A 9,615-nucleotide genomic window follows, 5' to 3' on the forward strand; every position below is an offset into this window, starting at 1 on the left:
CGGCACTATCTAGGTTCCTAGCAAGATTAGTGTTGAAGTCCCTACCATTATACTCAATCCTTAGAAAGGGGAATCAATTTGAAAAGACTTAGGAATGTGAACAAGCCTTTCAAGATTTCAAAGCATTTCTAGGCCAATCCCCTATACTAACTTGACCTATTACGGGAGAAGAGCTCTCCTCTACCTGGCAGTGGCGAGCCAAGCTATCGCCTCAGCCTTGATCCGAGAAGATGAGAATGGACAACAACCTATTTACTTTGTCAGTAAAGCCTTACAAGGAGCAGAGATGATCTGTCAAAAGATAGAAAAGTTTGCGTATGCTCTTATCCTCACCTCTCGAAGGCTCTAACCTTATTTCCAGGCTCACACTATAAAACTCCATACTAATCAACCAATAAAGCACATTCCACAAAAAACAGACCTAGCAGGAAGGATGGTACGATAGGTTGTCGAACTGTCCGAGTTTGATTTGAAGTATGAAGCCCGGACAATGATTAAGTCCTAGTATCTCGTCGACTTTATAGCCGGATACACTAAAATTTGGGGAAGCCCGAATAATTGGAGCTTATACGTAGATGGGTCATCCAACAAAGCTGGCAGTGGAGTAGGTGTTATCTTGGAAATTGAGCAAGGAACTCGAATAGAACTCTCGTTAAGGTTTGAGTTCCTTGCTTCTAATAACCAAGCAGAATATGAGGCCTTGCTTGCTGGTTAAAGAAGTGGGGGCACAAAGGTTGATAGTGTTTAGTGATTTTCAAGTGGTAACTTCACAAATTAATGGCACTTATCAAGTCAAAGACCCCAATATAAAGAAATACCTAGATGCAGCACGGGAACAACTATCACAATTCCCAAAAGAAGAGTGATGAACGGATAATTTATACGCTTTTTGGCATTATTTTTATATAGTTTTTAGTATGATTTAGTTAGTTTTTAGTATATTTTTATTAGTTTTTAAGCAAAATTCACATTTATGGACTTTACTATGAGTTTGTGTATTTTTTCTATGATTTCAGGTATTTTCTAGTTGAAATTAAGGGACCTGAGCAAAAATCTAATTCAGAGGCTGAAGAAGGACTGCTGATGCTATTGGATTCTGACCTCCCTGCACTCGAAATGAAACCTTTGGAGCTACAGAAGTCCAAATGATGCGCTCTCAATTGCGTTAAAAAGTAGACATCCAGGGCTTTCCAACAATATATAATAGTTCATACTTTTCCCGAGTTTAGACGAAGAAAACTGGCGTTTAACGCCAGCATTCTGCCTTATTCTGGTGTTAAACGCCAGAAACAACTTGCAAAGCAGAGTCAAACGCTAGAAACAAGTTACAAACTGGCGTTCAACTCCAAGGAAGACCTCTACACGTGAAAGCTTCAATGATCAGTCCAAGCACACACCAAGTGGGCCCAGAAGTGGATTTCTGCGTCATTTACTCATTTATGTACCCCTAGTAATTAGTCTAGTATAAATAGGACTTTTTACTATTGTATTTTCAGCTTGGTATCTATCTTTGATCAGTTTATGCGATCTTAGACATTGGGGGCTGGCCTCACGGCCATGCCTGGACCTTCATCACTTATGTATTTTCAACGGTGGAGTTTTTACACACCATAGATTAAGGGTGTGGAGCTCTGCTGTTTCTCGAGTATTAATGCAATTACTACTATTTTCTATTCAATTCATGCTTATTCTTATTCTAAGATATTCATTCGCACTTCAACCTGATGAATGTGATGATCCGTGACACTCATCACCATTCTCCCTTATGAACACGTGCCTGACAAACACTTCTGTTCTACCTGCAAAAGCTAGAGTATGTATCTCTTGGATTCCTGGTCCACGACGCATGGTTGCCTCTCCTGGCAATAGAGCCTTCCATTCCGTGAGATCAGAGTCTTCGTGGTATAAGCTAGAATCCATTGGCAACATTCTTGAGATTTGGAAAGTCTAAACCTTGTCTGTGGTATTCCGAGTAGGATCTGGGATGGGATGACTGTGACGAGCTTCAAACTCGCAACTGTAGGGCGTGGTGAGAGACATAAAAGGATAGTAAATCCTATTCCTACACGATCGAGAACCAATAGCTGATTATCCATGCGGGAAACCGTAGATGACCTTTTTCACTAAGAGGACGGGAAGTAGCCATTGACAACAGTGACGCCCAACATACAGCTTGCTATGGAAAGCAGTATGAAGGATTGGATGAAGGCAGTTAGAAAGCAGAGATTCAGAAGGAACAACGCATCTCCGTACGCTTATCTGAAATTCCCACCAATGAATTACATAAGTATCTCTATCTTTACTTTATGTTTTATTTATATTTTAATTATCAAAACTCCATAACCCATTTGAATCCGCCTGACTGAGATTTACAAGGTGACCATAGCTTGCTTCAAGCCGACAATCTCCGTGGGATCGACCCTTACTCACGTAAGGTGTATTACTTGGACGACCCAGTGCACTTGCTGGTTAGTTGTGCGAAGTTGTAAAAAAGAGTGATATTACAATTGTGTGTACTAAGTTGTTGGCGCCATTGAGATCACAATTTCGTGCACCAAGTTTTTGGCACCGTTGCCGGGGATTGTTCGAGTTTGGACAACTGACGGTTCATCTTGTTGCTCAGATTAGGTAATTTTTATTTTATTTTCAAAAAAATTTTTTCCTCTTCTTTTTCATTTTTTCTAAAAAAATTATTTTCAAAAAATCCAAAAAAATAATAAAATCATAATATCAAAAATATTTTGTGCTTCTTGTTTGAGTCTACAGTCAATTTTTAAGTTTGGTGTCAATTGCATATTTTTTTATTTTTCTAAAAAAAAATTCAAAAAATTCATGCATGTGTTCTTCATGATCTTCAAGTTGTTCTTGGTAAGTCTTCTTGTTTGATCTTCATATTTTCTTGTTTTGTGTCTTTTGTTGTTTTTCATATGCATTTTTGCATTCATAGTGTCTAAACATTAAAAATTTCTAAGTTTGGTGTTTTGCATGCTTTTCTCTCCTTAAAAATTTTTCAAAAATAAGTTCTTAATGTTCATCATGATCATCAAGGTGTTTTTGGTGTTCATCTTGACATTCATAGTGTTCTTGCATGCATCATTGGTTTTGATATAAAATTTTTATGTTTTGGGTCATATTTGTGTTTTTCTCTTTCCTCATTAAAAATTCAAAAATAAAAAATATCTTTCCTTTATTTTTCTCATAAATTTCGAAATTTTGGGTCGACTTAGTCAAAAATTTTTAAAATAAGTTATTTTTGTTAGTCAAGTCAAGATTTCATTTTTAAAAAAAATCTTATCTTTTCAAAACCTTTTCAAAAATCAAATCTTTTTCATTTTTTCTTTTATTTGTTCGAAATTTTTTTTATTGATTTTCAAAATCTTTTTCTTATCTTTATTTCAAATCTTCAAAAACTTTACTAACAATTAATGTGATTGATTCAAAAATTTCAAGTTTGTTACTTTCTTGTTAAGAAAGGTTCAATCTTTAAATTCTAGAATAATATCTTTTAGTTTCTTGTTAGCCAAGTAATCGATTTTAATTTTAAAAATCAAATCTTTTCCAAAATAAATTTCAATGATATCTTTTTCTAACCAAATCTTTTTCAAATCATATCTTTTTCAAACTTTAATTTCAAAATCTTTTCTAACTTCTTATCTTTTCAAAATTGATTTTCAAATCTTTTTCAACTAACTAATTGACTTTTTGTTTGTTTTAAAATTCTTATCTTTTTTAAAACCACCTAAACAATTTTCTCTCTCTAATTTTCGAAAACCACCTTCCTTTTTTTCAAAATTCTTTTTAATTAACTAATTGTTTTAAATTTTAATTTTATTCTATTTCTTCTCCTAATTTTTTAAACTAACATCATAAATAAAATAAAAATAAAAATATTTCTCCTCTCTCTTCTTTTAATATTCCAATTCTCTTCTCTCTCTGTGTTCGAATTTTTCTTCTTCTACTCACATAAAGGAATCTCTATACTGTGACATAGAGGATTCCTCTTCTTTTCTGTTCTCTTCTTTTTCATATGAGCAGGAGCAAGGACAAGGACATTTTTGTTGAAACAGATCCTGAACCTGAAAGGACTATGAAGAAGAAGCTAAGAGAAGCTAAAACACAACACTCTAAAGAGGACTTTACTGAAATTTTCAAAAAAGAAGTAGAGATGGCCGAACCCAATAACAATGGTGGAGGTGCAAGGAAGATGCTTGGTGACTTTATTGCACCAAATTCCAACTTCCATGGAAGAAGCATCTCAATCCCTGCCATTGGAGCAAACAATTTTGAGCTAAAGCCTCAATTAGTTTCTCTGATGCAACAAAATTGCAAGTTTCATGGACTTCCATCAGAAGATCCTTTTCAGTTCTTAAGTGAATTCTTGCAGATCTGTGATACTATTAAGACCAATGGGGTTGATCCCAAGGTCTACAGGCTTATGCTTTTCCCTTTTGCTGTAAGAGACAGAGCTAGAGTATGGTTGGACTCTCAACCTAAAGATAGCCTGAACTCTTGGGATAAGCTGGTCACGGCTTTCTTAGCCAAGTTCTTTCCTCCTCAAAAGCTGAGTAAGCTTAGAGTGGATGTTCAAACCTTCAAACAGAAAGAAGGTGAATCCCTCTATGAAGCTTGGGAGAGATACAAGCAACTGACCAAAAAGTGTCCTTCTGACATGCTTTTAGAATGGACCATCCTGGATATATTCTATGATGGTCTATCTGAATTGTCTAAGATGTCATTGGACCATTCTGCAGGTGGATCCATTCACCTAAAGAAAACGCCTGCAGAAGCTCAGGAACTTATTGACATGGTTTCAAATAACTAGTTCATGTACATTTCTAAAAGGAGTCCTGTAAGTAATGGGACGCCTCAGAGGAAGGGAGTTATTGAAATTGATGCTCTAAATGCTATATTGGCTCAGAACAAAATGTTGACTCAGCAAGTCAATATGATTTCTTAGAGTCTGAATGGATTGCAAAATGCATCCAACAGTACTAAAGAAGCATCTTCAGAAGAAGAAGCTTATGATCCTGAGAACCCTGCAATGGCAGAGGTGAATTACATGGGTGAAGCCTATGGAAACACCTATAATCCCTCATGGAGAAATCATCCAAATTTCTCATGGAAGGATCAACAAAAGCCTCAACAAGGCTTTAACAATAATAATGGTGGAAGAAACAGGTTTAGCAATAGCAAGCCTTTTCCATCATCCTCTTAGCAACAGACAGAGAATTCTGAGCAGAGCCCCTCTAGCTTAGCAAACATAGTCTCTGATCTATCTAAGGCTACTCTAAGTTTCATGAATGAAACAAGGTCCTCCATTAGAAATTTGGAGGCACAAATGGGCCAGTTGAGTAAAAAAGTCACTGAACTCCTCCTAGTACTCTCCCAAGCAATACAAAAAGGAATCCAAAAAGAGAGTGCAAGGCCATAACCTTACATGGTGTGGCCGAATGCACAGAGGAGGAGGAGGACATGAATCCCAGTGATGAAGACCTCATGGGATGTCCTCTGGACAAAAAGGAGTTCCCATTTGAGGAACCTAAGGAATCTGAGGCTCATCTAGAGACCATAGAGATTCCATTAAACCTACTTCTGCCATTCATGAGCTCTGATGAATATTCCTCCTCTGAAGAGGATGAAGATATTACGAAGAGCAAGTTGTCAAGTACCTTGGAGCAATCATGAAGCTGAATGCCATGTTATTTGGTAATGAGACTTGGGTGGATAAACCCCTTTTGCTCACCAATGAACTGAATGACTTGGTTAGGCAGACATTACCTCAAAAGAAACAGGATCCTGGTAAATTCCTAATTCCCTGTACCATAGGCACTGTGACCTTTGAGAAGGCTCTGGGTGACCTGGGGTCAGGCATAAACTTAATGCCACTCTCTGTAATGGAGAAACTGGGAATCTTTGAGGTACAGGCTACCACATTCTCATTAGAGATAGCAGATAAATCCATGAAAAAGGCTTATGGACAGGTAGAGGACGTGCTAGTAAAGGTCAAGGGCCTTTACATCCCTACTGATTTTATAATCCTAGACACTGGGAAGGATGAGAATGAATCCATCATCCTTGGAAGACCCTTCCTAGCCACAGCAAAAGCTGTGATTGATGTGAACAGAGGAGAGTTGGTCCTTCAACTGAATAAGGACTACCTTGTGTTTAAAACTCAAGGATCTCCCTCTGTAACCATGGAGAGGAAGCAAGAAAAGCTTCTCTCAGTGCAGAGTCAACCAGATCCCCCACAGTCAAACTCTATGTTTGGTGTTAGGAGGCCACAACCAAACTCTAAGTTTGGTGTTGAACTCCCACATTCAAACTCTAAGTTTGGTGTTGGGAGGTCCCAACAATACTCTGAACATCTATGAGGCTCCATGAGAGCTCACTGTCAAGCTATTGACATTAAAGAAGCGCTTATTAGGAGGTAACCCAATTTTACTTATCTATGTATTTTCCTTTTTTTAGGTTGATGATCATGTGGAGTCACAAAAACAATTGCAAAAATTGAAGAAAAATAAAAAATAGCATTAAAAATAGCACACCTTAGAGGAGCAACTTACTGGCATTTAAACGCCAGTAAGGGTAGCAAAATGGGCTTTTAACGCCCAGTCTGGCACCATTCTGGGCGTTAAATGCCAGAAACAAGCACCAGACTGGCGTTAAACCCCAGAAATAGGCTACAATCTGGCATTGAATGCCAGAAACAGGTTGCAGCCTGGCGTTTAACACCAGGAAAGGAATAAAAGCTGGCGTTTAACGCCAGAAACAAGCAGCAATCTGGCGTTAAACGCCAGGATTGCACAGCAAGGGCGTTTTGTACGCCTAATAGGAGCAGGGATGATACATTTTTGACCTCTCAGGATCTGTGGACCCCACAGGATCCCCACCTACCCACCTCTCTCTCTATCTCCTTTCATCTCCTCCATTTTCTTCTTCTTCCCCTTCTTTCTTTCTTCTTTTGCTTGAGAACGAGTAAACCTTTTAAGTTTGGTGTGATAAAAGCATTGCTTTTTGTTTTTCCATAACCATTTATGGCACCTAAGGCAGGATAAACCTCTAGAAAGAGGAAAGGGAAGGAAAAAGTTTCCACCTCCGAGTCAAGACCATTTCTATGAAGTTATGGCCAAGAAAAAGGTGATCCCTATGCAATTCAGTTGGAATTGTCATAGAGGAAGATATCTTCATTGAAGAGGACAAGCCCATCACTAAGAAAAGGATGGAGCAAACAAGAGAGCCCACTCATGGACCTCAACAAGAGCATGAGAAAGATCCTCATCAAGAAATCCCTGAGATGCCTTAAGGGATGTAATTTTCTCCACACAACTATTGGGAGCAACTCAACACCTCTTTGGAAGGCTTGAGTTACAACATGGACCAACTAAGGGTGGAGCACCAAGAGCACTCCATCATTCTCCATGAGATTAGAGAAGATCAAAGAGCTATGAGGGAGGAGCAACAAAGGCAAGGAAGAGACATAGAGTAGCTTAGGCGTTCTATTGGTTCTTCAAGAGGAAGACGTCACCCACACTAAGGTGGACTCATTCCTTAATCTCCTTGTCTATTTATTTTCTATTTTCGGTTTTTGAGCTTTATGTTTGTCTATGTTTGTGTCTTCATTACATGATCATTAGTGTCAAGTGTCCATGTCTTAAAGCTATGAATAATTCCATGAATCCTTCACCTCTCTTAAATAAAAAATTGTGCTTAATTACAAAAGAACAAGAAGTACTTGGATTTCAAATTTTATCTTGAAATTAGTTTAATTATTTTGATGTGGTGGCAATACTTTTTGTTTTCTGAATGAATGCTTGAATAGTGCATATTTTTTACCTTGTTGTTTATGAATGTTAAAATTGTTGGCTCTTGAAAGAATGATGAACAAAGAGAAATGTTATTGATAATTTGAAAAATCATGAAATCGATTCTTGAAGCAAGAAAAAGCAGTGAATAAGAAAGCTTGCGAAAAAAAAGAAAAAATTGGCGAAAAAAAAGAAAAAGAAAGAAAAAGAAAAAGCAAGCAGAAAAAGCCAATAGCCCTTTAATCCAAAAGGCAAGGATAAAGAGGATTCAAGGCTTTGAGCATTAATGGATAGGAGGGCCCAAGGAAATAAAATTCAGGCCTAAGCGGCTAAATCAAGCTGTCCCTAACCATGTGCTTGTGTCATGAAGGTCCAAATGAAAAGCTTGAGACTGAGTGGTTAAAGTCGTGATCCAAAGCAAAAAGAATGTGCTTAAGAACTCTGTACACCTCTAATTGGGGACTTTAGCAATGCTGAGTCACAATCTGAAAGGGTTCACCCAGTTATGTGTCTGTGGCATTTATGTCTCCGGTGGTAATACTGAAAAACAAAGTGCTTAGGGCCACGACCAAGACTCATAAAGTAGCTGTGTTCAAGAATCAACATACTGAACTAGGAGAATCAATAACACTATCTGAAATTCTAAGTTCATATAGATGCCAAATATTCTGAATTTCAAAGGATAAAGTGAGATGCCAAAACTGTTCAGAAGCAAAAAGCTACTAGCACTGCTCATCTAATTGGGACTAAGTTTCATTGATATTGTGAGATTCATTGTATATTATCTTCTTTTTATCCTATTTTGTTTTCAGTTGCTTGGGGACAAGCAACAATTTAAGTTTGGTGTTGTGATGAGCGAATAATTTATACGCTTTTTGGCATTGTTTTTACATAGTTTTTAGTATGATTTAGTTAGTTTTTAGTATATTTTTATTAGTTTTTAAGCAAAATTCACATTTCTAGACTTTACTATTAGTTTGTGTGTTTTTCTATGAGTTCAGGTATTTTCTGGCTGAAATTGAGGGACCTGAGCAAAAATCTGATTCAGAGGCTGAAGAAGGACTGCTGATGCTGTTGGATTCTGACCTCCTTGCACTCGAAATAGAGTTTTTGAAGCTATAGAAGTCTAAATGGCTCGCTTTTAATTGCGTTGGAAAGTAGACATCTAGGGCTTTCCAGCAATATATACTAGTCTATACTTTGCTCGAGTTTATACGATGCAAACTGGAGTTTAACGCCAGATTTCTGCCCTATTCTGGCGTTTAACGCCAGAAAGAAGTTGCAAAGCAGAGTCAAATGCTAGAAACAAGTACAAACTGGCGTTCAACTCCAAGGAAGACCTCTACACATGAAAGCTTCAATGCTCAGTCCAAGCACACACCATGTGGGCCCGGAAGTGGATTTCTGCGTCATTTACTCATTTCTGCACCCCTAGTAACTAGTCTAGTATAAATAGGACTTTTTACTATTGTATTTTCAGCTTGGTATCTATCTTTGATCAGTTTATACGATCTTAGACATTGGGGGCTGGCCTCACGGCCATGCCTGGACCTTCATCACTTATGTATTTTCAACGATAGAGTTTCTACACACCATAGATTAAGGGTGTGGAGCTCTGCTGTTCCTTGAATATTAATGCAATTACTACTATTTTCTATTCAATTCATGCTTATTCTTATTCTAAGATATTCATTCACACTTCAATCTGATAAATGTGATGATCCGTGACACTCATCACCATTCTCACTTATGAACACGTGCCTGACAAACACTTCAGTTCTACCTACGAAAGCTAGAGTGTGTATCTCTTGGA

The 9,615-nt window shown here is 37.6% G+C and overlaps 1 non-coding gene across 1 annotated transcript; it reads right to left on the reverse strand.

The window, feature by feature from the left end:
* Positions 1 to 4,567: 4,567 nt before the first annotated feature.
* Positions 4,568 to 4,675, reverse strand: LOC127742645 (small nucleolar RNA R71). The gene has a single exon (XR_008003995.1). It is a non-coding gene; the product is annotated as a small nucleolar RNA R71 (small nucleolar RNA).
* Between the last annotated feature and the right edge of the window lie 4,940 nt (positions 4,676 to 9,615).

The sequence above is a fragment of the Arachis duranensis genome, chromosome 1, assembly GCF_000817695.3.
Source record: "Arachis duranensis cultivar V14167 chromosome 1, aradu.V14167.gnm2.J7QH, whole genome shotgun sequence".
In the NCBI taxonomy this organism is placed as follows: domain Eukaryota; kingdom Viridiplantae; phylum Streptophyta; class Magnoliopsida; order Fabales; family Fabaceae; genus Arachis; species Arachis duranensis.